We start from the raw sequence: 17,233 nt of genomic DNA, 5'->3' as shown, positions 1-17,233 counted from the left end.
AAGTCAATCCCACTAATGAGAGATTAAAGGATACACTGGATGAATAGTGTTAGGAAATTAAAAAAAAGTTACAGGTAAGAAAGATTAGATTTCAAAAAAAGATGTAATAAAGTTAAAGACACAGAAATGCTATCAGGTGACTAGTGTTACAGAAAATGTTTTTGCACAACAAGAAAGATGAATTTGAGAAGACACCAAAGAAACTAGTGCTAGATCCACTATCTAAAACTACTTAAGGGTTAAAATAAGATTTTAAGACAAGAGTAAATGGCCTGTTTAGAAGAAGGTTTTTAGATATGCTATGTAAATGCCATGTAGTGGTTGAAATAATTGCAAAAATTGCTAAGACCCCTAAAATATTTAAAAGTTTACTTAAAAAATATCAAAATTTGGGTTTTCTAAAACAGAAAAATTCAAAATACCCAGGCTGTCATTAATTGCAGCTGTTATTCATGTTATAGCTCAAGTTGTCTATTACTGAAAAGCTAATCTTTTGAAAACTATTCTTTCCCCTCAGGGAAATTATATAATCATATGAAAAATTTTAATTGAAAAGAATATGATTAAGATTAGAAATCTCCCTTTTTTTCCTGTAGCTCATATGAGAACAGTGGATCTACAGAAGGAAATGTTAAGAGAAGTAAAGGTATAGATGATAACCTTAAGACAAGACAAAATGGATGTCAGCAAAACTCAGGAAAAGGGGCAACATAAATAATGTAAATCTCATGACAATTTGGAATCTGATAAGAACCTTACCATTTTGGAGAGTGAGTTCATGTAAAATACAGTCATTGTTAGTAAAAAAGACCTTAAATTCTGCCATTGGACCTCTGATCAAAACACAAAAAGCTAAATCCTTAAAATGTTTTATTAGAGCAGAGATTTCAAACACAATAACATTGTAAGAAAGAATTTATAGAAACAGGTCCTTTATTATCTTTGGCCAATGTTGAACACTGTTGTTTTGTAACAAGCAATTTTAACAAGCTCATTTAAACAATTCTGCTTAATAATGTACCACAAATCATAATACCATTTTGAAAATCGTCCCTCTGAAAGAACGAATCTAGAAAGCAGTGTCAAAATACAACGTACTCACTTAAAATGTATACATTCATCAATGGAGTATGTATCATTCCAAAGTACAAGCTCTCCTCTAGTGAAAACCTCTAAAGTCACCAAGTTGGAACGGATTCGATGGCAGTAAATTATTAAAAACCAAGAAGCATTAAAAAAAAAAAAACTAAGTTATCCATAATTAATATGGCTTTTTAGAGATGTTCAAATCAACTTAATATCTTAAAGCTCACTTATGTAGACAACTTGAAAGAAAAACCATATGGTTGTTGATAAATCATCCTAAAAATGCCAGGTTCTTGGTTCAACATCTAACCAAAAACTGTCTTTATGTACAGTTAAAAAATAAAACAGCAAGTGGGAAAAAGATGTCTTTAGTTTTTATATTTATATTATATTTAAAAGAACAGGATTAAAAAAATCAGATTTCTTATGTTTCATTGTGGTCACTCTTGTGAATTTTAAATATGTACCAGATTTAGTTGGGGTAGCAACCACATAAAAACAATACAACGGATACTAAATTATACATCCTAACCATGCCCACCAGGGCAGTTAGTTCACCATCATTTCAAGAAGGCATCATCTAGGGAGGTAGGCTAGAGTTTTTCATTACTCACATTAAAAATAGATTAAAAATCGTTTTGTGTTGGGGCAGGGAATGTATGGATGTGCTTTATACAATTGATGTATGTATATGTATGGATTGTGGTAAGAGTTGTTTGAGTCCCTAATAAAATGTAAAAGAAGAAAAGAGAAAAAATGATTAGGGCAAAGACTGTACAGATGTGCTTTATACAATTGATGTATGTATATGTATGAACTGTGAAAAGAATTGTATCAGCCCCAATAAATTGTTAAAATAAAAAAAATTAAAAGAAATAAAAAGTGAAAAAAAAATCGTTTTGTGTCTGGGGCTATTTTAAAATTCTTACTACTTTCTCCAAATTACAGTCTTCTCACCAGTATCAATTTCACATATTTAATTTTTCCATACTTATTAAATGTCGATTTACAAAGAACTTACCAACATAGTTTCCAACGTAGAAATTTCATTAGTTGCCTCAATATATTTTATAACTTATTTAAATGCTTAACTTTAAAAATTATACTATGAAAATTTAAAACTATCTGAGTTCTTACTAGAATTTAAACTACTCAAAAATCCTGGTATTGAATCTGTGTTCTTCAGTGCCACAATCTGTTTGGTGTAGCATTTCCTTTTGGGTAGCTGGGATTTTAAAACGACTACTAAATAATTTAAATAGCAAACCTCTCAGTTCTATTCTGTTTTACTAAGGCACAACAGAAAGATGAAATATTATAGAGTGCCAAGAATGTTGGGACAAATATTTTTTGGGGGGTAAATATTTTTTTAGAAGTGCTCTAATACTATTGTTCTTAAATACACTGACAGATCAGGCCTCAATTTCTAGATCACTTCTTGGTCCTTAGGTTCATAAGAGTGTTGCAGTGCCTTCAGCTGCTGAGAAGGTAAAATTCCATGTTAATCTGTCGTAGGGATTCCTGTTCAGACTTGGAATATTTTTTTCCTAGGCTTAAAATTTTTTAGTGACTTTCAATTAATCAGACAGCAAATATGTTCAGATTAAAGCTACAAAGGCAACTGAATCAAACTCCACAGGAGAGAACATTACCCCCATGTGCTGACACTACTGACTCCAATTTTATCTAAATTAGGCTTACATTTAAAAACTAGTGGTTTCCCTTAAAGCTCTACTCTATACCTTTAAAATTTTCCTCCTTCAATTCGTTGCCACAACATTGTACAACTCTATAACTTGATAAAACAGACTTTTGCAGTGTGAATTTTTTCATTTTAATTCAGTTTACTACAATAGCTATTGTTTCCTCCCAAGTAAAATGGAAAAATGCCTAGACTTTGTTAAGGTTGTGGAGGATTACATTAGGCCAGCACATACTAAACACACTAATAACCTATTTTTATCTAATGTGATACTCGCAGCAAAAGAAATACAATTTCATTTTTACATGAGAAACGATAGGTGCCAAAAATAATACTCAGACATTTGCACTGAGCGTAAAACCTGTGAACACCAGAATCAATGCAAGGAAAATATTTTTCATGAGGAAAATGCAAATATTTTCTACTAATACAGAACAAAGTGGTAAGACTGCAAAAATCTAAAAAATTAAGGTGTCTGTGGAGCTCTGACGCATTTCACGTAATATCCCTTATTTACATTGTACTCCCTGTTTTACATACCAACTTTAATGTCTTATCTATTTCTAGTCAAAGCTAGGACTCAAAATTGAAATTTATCACCTACCTTTACAAGACCAGATTTGAAAACTTGTTAGTATTCTTGACAGGTAAGATTGGTTTCTGCTGAAAGTAGAAAAATCTCTTATTCTCTATTCCCAATCTGTCAATTCCTTTCTCAATCTTGAAAAGGCCTCTGCCACTCTAGTCCCTCCGACGTACTATTACTCCAGACTCTCCGTCTTTGGGGGTTGCCCCCCCTCATCACCTTCCAAATAACATCTTGAATTAAATAACTCCTTTCACTCGCCTGACACATTTATAATGGTTCTGTATGACTTACCACACGAAACTTGTACTATGATTTTCAATGCCTTTTGCTTTATTAGCCCATCTTCTCACAATCTGTCCTCCACCATATCCAAATGAGAAAGGTTTAGTATGCCTGTCAAGTCAGTGCAAATTTAATTCACATTCATTGGAACTCACCCCTCCCTCTCACTCAAGGTAACACCAAGTAACTTAGCTCTCACTCTCCCCACAAAATAGCCCCGGTGAATCAACTTTTACCTACAGTGACAACCCTCTCCTGCCCTGTGTGCTCAAAGTCAACTAGGCTCCATAGGCTGTGATTGTTTTGGAAGTAGATTTCCAGGCACTTTGGGGCTCTTTAGGCCCACACCTCCTTTTAACTACGCAACAGATTATGAGCAATATGGCATATACGAATACCCAGGAACCTAACATCTAAGTGTAGAAACACAATTAACAGGACCTTGTTGTTAGGTTTGTGAGGAAAGGGCCAAGCTGACAGAGATGTGCCACAGGAGAAAGAGGATGTCTACTCCTATAAAGATTTAGTCTTCTCTTTCTTTATCTGTATATTATTTTCTTCGTCTCGTTTTTATCGTTTGTTAGGTTTCAAAGTTTGTGGTGCACAAGAGTGGATGCATAGAGACAATAACTGATTCAATGGTTTATCAGGGATGTGCGGAGTACGAAGGATATTGGAAATAATTGTGATGTATATACTCTTTCAAAAAGTGATTTAACTAAGGACGTGTATGATGTGAATATTTTATCATGAAAGCTACAACCAAAAAAAGGAGAAAGAAACCAAACTTGACCAATGGCCACCATGGGTGAAGGAGGAAGTTTCTGCCTAGGGAACATTGAATTTATGTTAATGGTGGCAGAATAATTTGGAAAAGGATGTCAACAATGGTTGTACACCACCAATGGCACGGAATTATACATGTAGAATTTGTGGAATTGGAGAATGTTTTGTCATGTATATTTCTGTCACAACAAAAATCATTACACTAAAAAATCAGTCTTGGAAAATCAAAGACAGTTCTACTGTTCTATAAGGTTCCTGTGAGTTGGAATTGACTGGATGACATTGAATATCATTAGAGGCCATCCAGTGATCATATGTGCCATGGAACAAAACATCGGCCAACCTTTCACTGAGACCTGAGAAACCCCTCTATCAGTTTCCAATGCACTCCCCCTTTCTCTCCTGAATTCCTTTTAGAGCTTTTCCCTTAACATGCAAGACATTATCCCAAATGTAAAAATTTTGTAAAGTAAAAATGGATTTATCCATATTTATATACCTATTATTTAAAAGACTGTTCCTATTGGAGCCAGCCCCTGGTGGCGTAGTGGTCACCCACTGGACTGCGCATAAGGTCAGCAGTTTGAAACCATCAGCTGCTCCCCACAGAAGACTAGCCTTTCTACCCTCACCAAGAGTCAAGTCTCAGAAACCCAAAGCAGCAGTTCTGCCCTGTCCTACGAAGTCACTTTTGAGTCAATTGACTTGATGGAGGTGAGTGTTCCTATTTTATTATTTATTTTTGGTCTCCTTAAAATGTAAAACCTCATGTACTTTTCCAGAATACCATGGCTTGCCCATGAATAAATTTGTTAAAATCGACCTGTTTCCATCTTCACAAAGCAAGAATAATTTAGGCACAAATAGTTGTATTTCTTTGATATTACCATTTCTTCATCAACTACTGACCCAAGTCAAATATTCAAAGACTTGACTACAAAATTTCACACGCACAGGTTCTTCTGGGGAGATAATACTGCAAATTAAAGAGTTTATTCACCCTTAATGCTTTCCATATCTGCTGCATTTATTGCCACCTTTCTATAGGCATTTTTTTCCTTTGATTTTCCACCCAGAAGCCCAGAGACTCCCTCAAACTAAATGCTTTGTTTTCCTCCTACAATTTTATTTCTATACCAGTAACTCCTTGCCTAACTGGTAGGGCTCTACATTAAAGCGTTTGTCAGAGATATACTGCTTTAAAAAATTTCAATAAAAAGCAAATATTTTCTATAAACCACAGGCTACACCAATTTATTTAACTTACCCCCCCCTAAAAATAGTAAGAAAACCCACCACCACCACCACCCCACCTTGCAATTATGGCCCACAATCCAGTAAAGTGTATGATTCTGCTTCTTCAATGCTCCTGGATCATTTTCAGTGCACCCCAGCCCAGGAGGCTACATCACCCACTTGAAAATCTTTTTTAAACGAGCCTGTGTGACCACTGTGATCACAAGGTGTCGAAGGGATCAGGTATTAGGCATCGAAGAACAAAAACTCATATTGTAAATGAGGGTGAGTGCAGAGTGGAGACTCAAAGCTCATCTGTAGGGAACTAGACATCCCCTTACAGAAGGGTCTTGGGGAGATGAGTTAGTCAGGATATGATGTAGCAACGATGAAACACACAACTTTTCTCTAGTTCCTAAATGCGCCCCCCCCCCCAACTATCGTGATCCCAATTCTACCTAACAAATCTGGCTAGACCAGAGGATGTACACTGGTACAGATGGGAACTGGAAACAGGGAATCCAGGGCAGATGATCCCTTCAGGACCAGTGGTGTGAGTGGCGATACTGGGAGGGTAGAGGGAGGGTGGGTTGGAAAGGGGGAACTGATTATAAGGATCTACATGTGACCTCCTCTCTGGGGGGCGGGCAACAGAAAAGTGGGTGAAGAGACACGCCAGACAGGGCAAGATATGACAAAATAGGGGTAAAGATGAGGACCTGATGCCAGGGGCTATGGTGGAGAGCAAATGTTTTGAGAATGATGAGGGCAATGAATGTACAGATGTGCTTTACACAATTGTTTATGTATGGATTGTGATAAGAGTTGTATGAGCCCCTAATAAGACGATTAAAAACAAAGAATAATTGTATCTAAGCCACAGTGTATATATATATATATATATACACACACACACACTACAGCCATGATAGCAATCATTTACATTCAGGTGATGAAAGACAGCACAGCAGCACTTTATCCTTTAAAATTTTACTGCCAATTTATATTTAAGATTACAGTGGAGATGGGCTTTAATTGTCAAAAGCTAAAATTTAAATCAATAAACTCACTTATAAAATTTTTCAAGGCTAGTATGAGACTCTCAATCCAGACTTAACAGTTCTCCACTAAACTTTTTTACAAATAAACCAACCTCTAAAGCAAGAAATCTAGGACTCTTGATCTAGGAGAGAAAGGTCCACTACATAGCTTTAAAATATTTAATTTCCTTTCTAAATTGTAATCTTAGAATAACTACTGGTGTCAACTCATCCCCAATAAACCTAGCTTCACTCACCCCAAATGCCAGCAAATTATCTACTCTTTTTACTTACAAATATGAATTTTAAAGCATCTAAAGGCACTCTTAACTAAAAGATGCTGAGAGCACTGAACAAATCATCATCCATTCTCTGATATTGAAATGGTTTAATTCATTCTTCAAAAAGCTTTACAGAATTACTAGTGCCCAAAAAACAATTTTTTTTTTATTGTTCTAAAACAAAATTTTTTTACACAATACTTTCACATTTGCTTTCTACAGAGTAACCAGAATACCTTATACAATATGCACTACATTTCCTGTCAGTTCTGAATACTGTGCACTTTCTACTTAGCGAAGCTGGCTCACTTCTATTTCAGTTTTTAAAAACATGAAATTCTAAGTCTTTAGTGTTCCTTTAAGCACTTCTAATATTCACAAACAAAGCCCTGATGACATAGTGGTAGGTTATCAGAGGGTCAGCAGTTCCAATCCACCAGTAGCTCCAAAGGAGAAAAATGAAGTTCTCTGTTCCCATAAGAGATTTACAGACTGCAGAAATAATCATACCCTGTCCTATAAGGTTGTTGAGTTGGAATCTACTTGATGGAAGCAATTTTGTTTTGGAGTATTTACAACATATTAAAAATGCTTTTCTTCCTATAAAAAAAGTAAATTAAGACTTTTGGGGAGAAAAGATTAGGAGGTATAAAGTCATTCATAATACCAACATACTAATACTTAAGAGTTACTAAGAGTTCTTAGTATGTTTATCTAAATTATGCTTGACAGATTCTTTTGAGGAAAAAACCTTCAAGTTTAACAATAACTTAGTTTTAGTGTTTGTCTTTGATAATGGTATATATAGTACTAACTGCAATCAAATCCTATCAACAAAACCAAACCCCTTCATGTCCGTCCCTTCCCCACATTAAATGGGTTTGAATGGAGTAGAGCTGCTTCAGACTTTTTTTGGGAACTACCTTCCGTGTACCTGGCAGGGAATGCTGTTCCTAGTAGTACTCTCCTAAGACCTTTGTCTAAGTACCTGTATAGATTTTCCATTTGATGGTTACAAGATAATAAACAGATTCCCAACTGTTGAATGTTTCAAGTTGTAGATTTTTCTCATTCATCCAACCAAAACCAGTCTTTTGCCTTGAGTTGATTGTGACTCATAGCAACCAGCTTAGAGAGCCTAGAACTGCCCCACAAGGTTTACAATGCTAAAATCTTAGGAGGCAGACTGACAGTTTCTCCCACAGAACTGGACCAACTGATGAAGTTGAGCACTTTAACCATTGAGTCATCAGGGTTCCTTTTCCATGTTTTGAAAGTCCTATATTAACATTTTTGTACAGTAGTCTAACAGTATTTCCTTAGAAACCCCTGCAAATAAAATTATATCGGTGGCATCACCACTGATTAAGTGCATGACAAGGTTTCAATAAATTGAAAAACTGGGAAAATCTCCTATGTTTCCATTTCCATTATTCCATGATCTTTTGTAGCTCCCTCAGATCCCCACCACCTCCTCCTCCTCGGGTTTTAGACTTTTTTTATACAATTAGAAAATTTAACTACATACTTCTAAAATACACTACACCTTATGGTTAAATCCCTCACTTGACCCAAGGTTGGTTAAATCCCGAACTGGCTCAACATGCAACATGCTTATCGAGAATGGTGCTACTTAAAAGACTGAAATCAATGTTACTGGATTGTATATGTAAAAATTGTATATTGTGCTTACGTTTTCTTAATCTCATTTCCATCACAATTAAAAAACAAACCCAGCAAATCCACATACATAGCAAAAATGGTAAATACGTCAACACTGTAAAAGAGGAAACATTTTTTCTGGATGAAGTATAATGTAAATTATTCTTGAAAGTGCAAAAGAATTATAATTTAAAGCACTTCATCTCACATCTTAATGACTCTTTGTAATGATCAAGTATTCCAAGTTTTCCAGTTTGGGGAGAAAAAGCCCTCCATTTGATTTATATAATCTTTCGCGATTTTTTTTTACTTACACTTGGGCGCGAAAATGCGTTCACTGGACTATTTCCCATCTTGAATCAAGCTTTGTTCTACACGCACAACCCAGTGTTCAATACAAAAACATGTCTACGACCTGTGAAATCAACGGCTCTCAGATTATTCCACTCCGCTTAACAGACTAGAGATTTCTGAATCGTCATAACCATTCGCGAAATTTGAAGCATATTCTGTAAAGCTCTGATCCAATAGGAAAATTCCACCCAAAAAAGGCCTATCCTACAGAACAGCGTCCCAGAAGATGAACATCTAGGGAGAAGACCCTTTAGAACATAAAACAGAACCCTGCGCTAGCAATAAAAAGAACAACGACGCAGGCAATACACCAAGGTACTCCAAACCCTTTGTCTGGAAACCGGAAGGTCCCACACCACACAACCCTCCAAGGAACCTGGACTAATAGTATTTAGAAAAGGGGTGTGAGGAGACTCTGAAACGAGAACCAACCTCCTGCCTTGCTGCGTAGTGCAGAAAGCTCTGGCTGCGACGCAATACGAAAAAACAAGCGTTAACGTTTCATTTTTCGGCCATTTTAACGCGATGGGAGGTGGGGGCGGGGAGGAATTGTTCGTGAGGTCTGGCAAAATGCGCGTGGGAGGGGGCGCTGCGAATCGACGGGCTAACCAGCGGCGCGAGGGCCGCTCCAACAGGCACGGCCAGACATGTTGGTCAAATGGCTACGCTCTCCGGCGTCGGCGAAATCGTCCATTTTGAGGCACCGTTTTCAGGTGCAGAAGAGGGAAAGAAAGCAATGGCACTCGCAACCCCGTCCTTGGGGCCGGCGCTTTGCCAGTTTTTCGCCTGCTTACCGATGCTCCCCAAACGGCAGGCCCGCAGCGGGCATTCGGTCCCTCGGGCCTCGAGCGCCGCCCCCCCCGCGCTGCGGCCCGCGTGTAACGGGCTCGTCGGCCCGCCCCCGCCCGCAGCAAGCCCAGGGCGTGGGAAGCCCGCCACCTCACCGCCCTTGGCGTCCCCACTCCAGCGTCGCATCGCGGGGGCCTTAAACGCCGCGAGTCCCCCCTGCGACTGCTCACCTCCGCCGCCCGAGCAGGCTGGCAGCGCCGCCACTGCGTTCTTAACATGGCGGCCGCCGATCAGGCGGGTCGCATACGCAGCGAGGAGGGAGGCAGAGCGAGCGGACGGGCCCGGGCCAGAAAAGCGCGCCGCCGCTCCCCGCGGCCGTCGCCGTCCGCAGCTACCCTGCAGGCGCGGAAAACCCCCAGCCACCCTTCCCAGCCTCGTACCGCCTCCCACCTACCTGAGGCAAAAGGGAGAGGGAAAAGGAGAGGCAGCTCTCTCCCAGCGAGCGGGACGCCCAGGATCCCACAATCCCCCGCAGCAACGGCGCTGGAAGAAGGCGGCGACAGAGGCTGCAACCCAAGAACGAAATTCACTCTCGCGAGAGCACGCCCCGCCCCCACCCCACGAGTCCAATTTCGGCGCGCGCCGGGCCCCTTCCCCGGCGGCGCGGCCACCTCCGCCCGAGCCGCGCTCGCGTCCCCTGTTCGAGTCCGCCCTCTACCGAACCGAGTCGGGAAGCGGGAGGAGAGCCTTAGTGCACTAGCTGGATCCCCATTTTCCGAAAAGGCGTTTTTTTTCAACCCCTAAGTCGAACAGTGTAGACTTGATCCAAGAACCGATTTCTACTTGTTAATTCCCAGATTACCCGATTACTTGTCCAGGAATTGTACGAATCCTCAGGGATTTGGGCTGCTTGTTAATGTCAGGAATTCAGACTCAATAGGGTGGAAGGCTGTGAGCTCATTCTCGTCACATGGTCAACATCCAAAGAGGAAAAAAAGTCCCAAACCTATTGCCATGAGTCAATTCTAACTCACAAGGGCCCTACAGAGCCCTGGTGATACAGTGGTTTCACACTGGTCTGATGCAAAGTCCGCAGTTCAAAAACACCAGTCAATCTGGGGGAGAAAGATGAGGTTTTCTTTTCTTTTATTTCCGTAGAGATTTATTCTCGCCTCCAGTAAAAGTGAGAGTAGTGTTACATCTTTTAGAATTTGTCTAGTATGTTTTCTGTTTGTTTTTGTTTATTTCAGAAATCTCCCCCAAAAAAATAAAGTAAAAAAAGAATTAAAAAGAAAAAGTGATATATATATTTGTCCCAGTCTCAGAAACAGGCAGTTCTACCCTATCCTAGGAGGTCACTAATAAGAGGCCCTACAGGGTGGAGGAAAACTGCTCCTTAGGTCCCAAGGCTGTGGATCTTTATAGATAAAAACCCCATCTTCCTCCTGCAGAGTGGCTGGTGGGTTTGAATTCATGATCTGTAAAGAAGACTCTCACCATGTTTTGAATAAGCTCCTCAACACTCCAGAGAAAACAAAATTAACTCACAATGTACACACCCTGAGGGAGTTACAGGAATGCCCTTTACAGACATGTAGATAGACCCAAGTCGTCCATCCTACAACTAACAAGCAGCTTTGGCTTGAACTGATAAGTGTAACTATATAAACCCAGTGCTCAGGCCAAGTAGAGCAGGGGGCCATGGCAGCTCCAGCTTCTCTGTGGCTTACTTCCTACCCCAGCACTTCCCAGAGCTGAAGTCTGAATGTGTGGCAATTAGAGCAGTCAGGCCCAGCCAGGATACAATACACAAGCGACAGTAATGGGATTTGCTTCAACTGGTACCCCTGTGCTGAAGGCTTCAGTCCCACCCTCACTCTTACTCCTTGGTTCAGGGGTATGACAAAGAGATTAGTAGGCAGCAGCAGCTCATCCAACAATTTACGGCTGAGTCGCTTTCTCCAGAACACTGATTTCGACTGCCACACTATATCCTGTGACCTGAGACCAATCACTGCACTTTGTACCCCAAGCCTGGACTTTCGATCAACTCCTTTCTATATACCCTGTTGCTTGTCAATGTAAGGTTGATATATTTCCAGTAAAACTCTTTTTTACTGAGAGAATTGCAAATTATAATTGACTTAGTGTGTTAACCCGTCCAAATAAACCCCCTAGTGTGGAAAGACAACCATTCAGTGTACACTCAGTGGTTTCCTTCGCATCTTCTCAACATGACTTCATGGTTCGCTGCCGAATCCCTAATCACACCCTTGGTGTTTCTTCTAAGTAGAAAGGGGATTGTTCTAACATGGTGGCATAGCTGCTTACAACAATGCGACAATGCACAATGTTGACAGTGGCTCCTCAAGGAAGACTCTATCTGTTTCGTAAAGACTACAGTCATGGAGACCCTAGAGGGCACTTCCACCCGGTTACTTGCGCTTGCTGAGCTGGAATCTGTTCCCTGGCACCCAGTAAGAGTCAACACAGTAACACGCTGGTACTACCACCCCGTTTAGAAGATGAGAAAACGGAGGCAAAAACAGCTTCTATCCTTGGGAAGAGAGTATCAAAGGGCAAAAAGAAATCAAAATTTGGGGCAGAGTAAGCTATTGGGGGGGTATGTGTGAAAAATCATTTAAACTGTTGAACATAAAATTGATTATAAGAAATGTAAACTCCCACCTAATTCACAATTTTTAAAAGTTTTTTTAAAGGTTACATCATTTAGCTGTTTTAGGGTACAAGAGACCCCAATTTCAAATATAGTTTAAGGGAGAACAGAGACATGTCATTCGAATGAGAGAGACTATTAGCACACGGCCTAAGTGGCACCCAGGGATTTATAGTCAAGAAGCTAGTTAAATAAGGCATGGAACACAGGAAATTGCCACAAATTCATAATTTGTGGCAGATCAATACACCACAGTCACAGGTGGGACTACATAAGTGTGGGAAACTGAGAACCAGGAGGAGGGTGTATGCAGAGAAATTTTCTATGCTCATGTTTTCAGAAGTCTGGGAGGCTGAGACTCGTGAAGGGAGGCCTTCACGTGTGTCAGTTGGAGATGAATCCCAATCGCATTCTCTTTAACTAAAATTGCTCCCCACAATGTCCCCTTGTGTAGTAGCTCTAGGAAAAGCGTAAACAGCCTAGACAAGAGTAAAGCCATTTTGAGCTGACAGAGCCCTTATGAACTTAAATGAACTAGTTGATATCGGGGAGGCAGGCTGTGCAGACGAAGCACACGGAATGCACCGAAGGAAATGGACGTTCAGAAGGCTTGCGAGAATGACCAGAGCAGTTACTGTTCAACTAAGAATGGCTAACCGCAGTCTCCTGCTTCTGTACTCTGCTTGCTCGCACAACTGCATGTTGAAAAACTATATAAACCTTTGGCAAATTCCCCTGCAGGCTGCTCAGTCTCCTCTCAAGAGGGCTGACGGTCGGTCCCTGCACAGGAAATAAAACTTTTTCTTTTGAACTTGCCAGTGGTCTGGGTTTTTTTCTCTCTGGGAACGGACAGTAGGCTACAACACTTGTAATAAAGCCAATGTTAAGGTGCAGCTTGCAAGCACATGGTTGCTACTATACCCTTGAAGGTTAACTGCCTGAGGTTGTTATCTGCCATCAAGAGCCATCAGACCACCCCACCCTACATCAGGCCCACTCCCTTCTGATAAGAATCATCCAAGGACTCAACAGAAAGTAACTGTCTAAAAAAGCTGATGGCAATATATGTACAAATATGTCTTGATACAATTGATGTATGGATTGTAACAAGAGTTTTTAGAACTCAGGGGTACCTAAGATCAAGCCAGCTCAGAAAAGACCAAGGTTAAGTTGCCATCTTAACTCTAGAACCCACCCATCTTGTTATATATGTACCTTCCTGTCACGTGTATACCCTTAGTACCTCCCCTTCCTATTACATGTATGCCTCTAGTACATCCCCTTCCTGTTGTATATGTGTACATGGCTTGCATGCCCGAGATTATACTAGCCTGTAAGAGAACACATTCGCTCGCTCTCTCAATCCTGCCATCGAAAGAGGTGTGCCCTAGGATCTCGTGAAATGTCTTTAATTGACCCTTCCATTACACATCCCCTAGGATCCATTTAGTTGTGGAGGTTGGTACCCCAAACATAAGCAGGAACAAGACCATGATTGGGACACGTGCATGATGTTAGATAGGAGTGTTTACAAAATTGGTCCAGGGTTTTCCAAAGCAGTCTGGGCAAGACTAACAGGACTTTGCCCCTGACCATGTACTGCCCATCAGGGATATACCCAAGCAGGCCCCTAAGGAGACTGTTCCTCCCAGGGCTGGCTGGAAAGAAGTGGATACAATCTATTTTCCAATAAACTCTGCTTAAGGGCAAGATGGTTCTCCTCCCTAGCTAGTGGTCAGGAGACATTCAGTGGAGGCTTAATCCCAGCGGGAACTCTGCGAATGGATTTTGGGTTTTCACTTTTATCCATAGCCTTCTTTGAACGAATGCTAAAATTTAAACTAATACACACCTCACATGCTAAAGCTAGTAAATGGAGTGAGTCTTAATGTCGTGAGGATTCTCAACCAGATGGCTAAGTATATATCCTTCTGGATGGTGGCACTGCTGTAAAAATAAAGGTGACCTCTCAGGTCATGGCCTTGGCTATATAAATCAACTCTTCTGGGGAAACAAGATCCCAAATTAAAATGTGTATTAGAGAAATCTCTATATTAACTCTTAAACAGGACAACGATAAGACAAAGAGAAATCATTCTACTGAAGGAGACGATCAGCATGAGGCTATAATGGGGTCCACAGGATTCATGACCATGTTGTAATCAGTAAAAACTCACTGCCATGGAGTCAGTGCTGACTCATAGTGATCGCCCTCCAACTGACAAACATGAAGGCCTCCCTTCACTGCTGGCCATGAGGATCTCAGCCCAACTTATAACCACTACCAACAGGACTCCTATGTTCTAATTATACAACATAAAAAATGAAGGAAATTTGCCACAAAATTACAATGGGTGGTAGCTCAATCCATCACTGACAGAAAAGCTTATAGGGTTGCTTTGGGGCCCTCTGACCACCTAGTTTGGGTATAATAATTTAAGACCCTTCCCACCTTCCCACCCCAAGCTTCACTGAGGGCGTGGCCAGACAAATCTCTGAGGGTTGGACTAGTGGAGTCATGCTGTCAAACACGTTATTGGCTAGAAGTCAAAAAGAACTCAGCAGAGGCTGTATTTGTGTCAAGATTCAGTGTCAACTCAAAATGGGTGTAGGGCTGCCACTATAGACAGTACCCTCCTGCAAACCACGTGCTCAGCACTTAAGTTCCTATCTCTCTCTCCAGAGGTGATACCGGTCCATAGTCACCCTACAGGACAGAGAATAACCACCGTGGGTTTCTGAAGCTGTAAATCAAAAGACCTCAACTCAATACTATTACACTCCCAAACAGGTAGCTAACTCCTAGTTCATATTGCTTTACTTCAATCTAATTTAGTTTCAAAACTAACCCCAATTAAAAAAAAAAACTAACCCCACTGTCACCTCCATTCCAATTCCTGGTAACCTTACAGAGAAGAATGATTCCATTCTGAGGCTGTAAAGGTTGATGGAAATAGACGGCCTCGTCTTTCTCCTTTGAAGCAGCTGGTGGTTCCAACTGCCCACCTTTTTATCAGCAGTCCCACATTTAACCCTCCATACCACGAGGGTTCCAGGTCAGTAGTTAGGCCTCCAAAAAGAGCAAATTAGAAGAAAAGCAGTGTGTGCTCCCAGGGAGTTCATTTACAGATAAGACATTGGCTCAGGAAATGATCCGAGTATCTGGAGGGATGGGAAGTTTTCCTAAGGAACTGAAATTTGATCTGATGGCTGATAGGTAGGCATGAGCTGGAGTCCTTGGGTGGTGCAAACGGTCAAGTGCTTAGCTGCTAACCACAAGGTGAGAGATGCGAGTTCACCTGGCGGAGTCTTGGAAGAAAAGCCTGGCAATCTCTAACTGAAAACCCTATGGATCACAATTACCGTACACTTACACGAGGGTGCCATGAGTCAGAGTGACCTGGCACTATTTTGACTTCAAATGGGCCCTGGTGGCATAGCAGTGATTCACTGACCTTTTCACTGCAAAATCAGCACTTCCAAACCATCAGCTGCTCCTCAGGAGAAATCTGAGGCCTTTATTCCCTTCAACAGTGACAACCTCGGAAACGCACAGGGGCAGGTCTCGCTGACATTTAGGTTTTCTATAGTCAGGATCGAATCGATGGCTGTAAGTTGCGATCTGAATTTAAGTTTGACTTTAGGTGTTAACCAGGTGAAAGCGAAGGACTACTCTCCCGATGGACCAACAAGACAGAGGGAACAGTACCTGAAGACCTTGAGGTAGACTTTGGCAAGGTGCATAGTTATGCTACATTTTCTCTAATGTACAGTGACAGATAAGCACTTGAAACTAGAGACAAGACAAAATAACGAGGTATAAATTACCAAGGGCATATGAGGGAGGGGGGAATGGGGAGGGAGGGTGCGGGGGAAAGAGGACCTGATGCAAGGGGCTTAAGTGGAGAGCAAATGCCTTGAGAATGATTGGGGCATGGAATGTATGGATGTGCTTTATACACTTGATGTATGTATATGTATGGATTGTGGTAAGAGTTGTTTGAGTCCCTAATAAAATGTAAAAGAAGAAAAGAGAAAAAAATGATTAGGGCAAAGACTGTACAGATGTGCTTTATACAATTGATGTATGTATATGTATGAACTGTGAAAAGAATTGTATCAGCCCCAATAAATTGTTAAAATAAAAAAATTAAAAAAAAAAACATCAAAAACTCAAAAAAAAAAGAAAATAAATGTTTAGAAAATAAAAAAAAAAGAAACTAGAGACAAACTAGAAATGCCAAATTCTGTTTAACAGCATTCAAACAAAACAAACAAACCCCCAGACCAAAATATTTTAAAGCACTGTCTTAGCCATTAGAAAAATGTCTTGTGATTAATGAGCCACTAAAGGATTTTGAAAATCATTCTGGTTCTAGTATGAAGGAAATGGAAATGGCAAAGATGAAAAAGAACCAGTAAGTAAATTCAAGATGTTTAGGAGGAAAAGAAGCAAGTCGTGTTATATGGTAGATGACAGAGAGAAATATGGATGAATGACAACTAGACTGTTGACAGTGATATTTATTAGGAAGCACTGAAAAGGATCAGCTGGGGAGATATGAGGCCAAGTTCAATTTGGGGCACATTAATTTTTAATGTACGGGTTATATGGGTCTTGAGCTCGGGAAAGCTATGAGTTAGTGACAAATTTATGAGTGAATGAAATAAATGAAGCTCCTTCCTCCCACGGGGACAGACAGCAGAAAAGTGGGTGAAGGGAGACAGCGGTTGGTGTAAGACATAGGA

At 40.6% G+C, this 17,233-nt stretch overlaps 1 protein-coding gene across 6 annotated transcripts in view; it reads right to left on the bottom strand.

Annotated features, from left to right (window-relative positions):
* The window catches only part of MATR3 (matrin 3), a 58,264-nt gene that overhangs the window by 20,316 nt on the left and 20,715 nt on the right, over positions 1-17,233 (bottom strand). For 2 of the 6 annotated variants that reach the window (XM_075541629.1, XM_075541633.1), the window contains exon 1: positions 10,262-10,397. The exons of 1 other annotated variant lie outside the window; for it this stretch is intronic. The gene's annotated coding sequence lies outside the window, so the exon portion shown is untranslated. Of the gene's footprint in view, positions 1-3,392; positions 3,449-10,037; positions 10,059-10,261; positions 10,398-17,233 lie in introns of those variants that run through there. 3 more of the 6 variants (XM_075541634.1, XM_075541632.1, XM_075541631.1) reach the window with 3 other exon arrangements.

Source organism: Tenrec ecaudatus, chromosome 2, assembly GCF_050624435.1.
Source record: "Tenrec ecaudatus isolate mTenEca1 chromosome 2, mTenEca1.hap1, whole genome shotgun sequence".
In the NCBI taxonomy this organism is placed as follows: Eukaryota; Metazoa; Chordata; class Mammalia; order Afrosoricida; family Tenrecidae; genus Tenrec; species Tenrec ecaudatus.
Note: the sequence above shows the minus strand (reverse complement) of the source record. Positions and strands in the feature narration are given on the sequence as shown.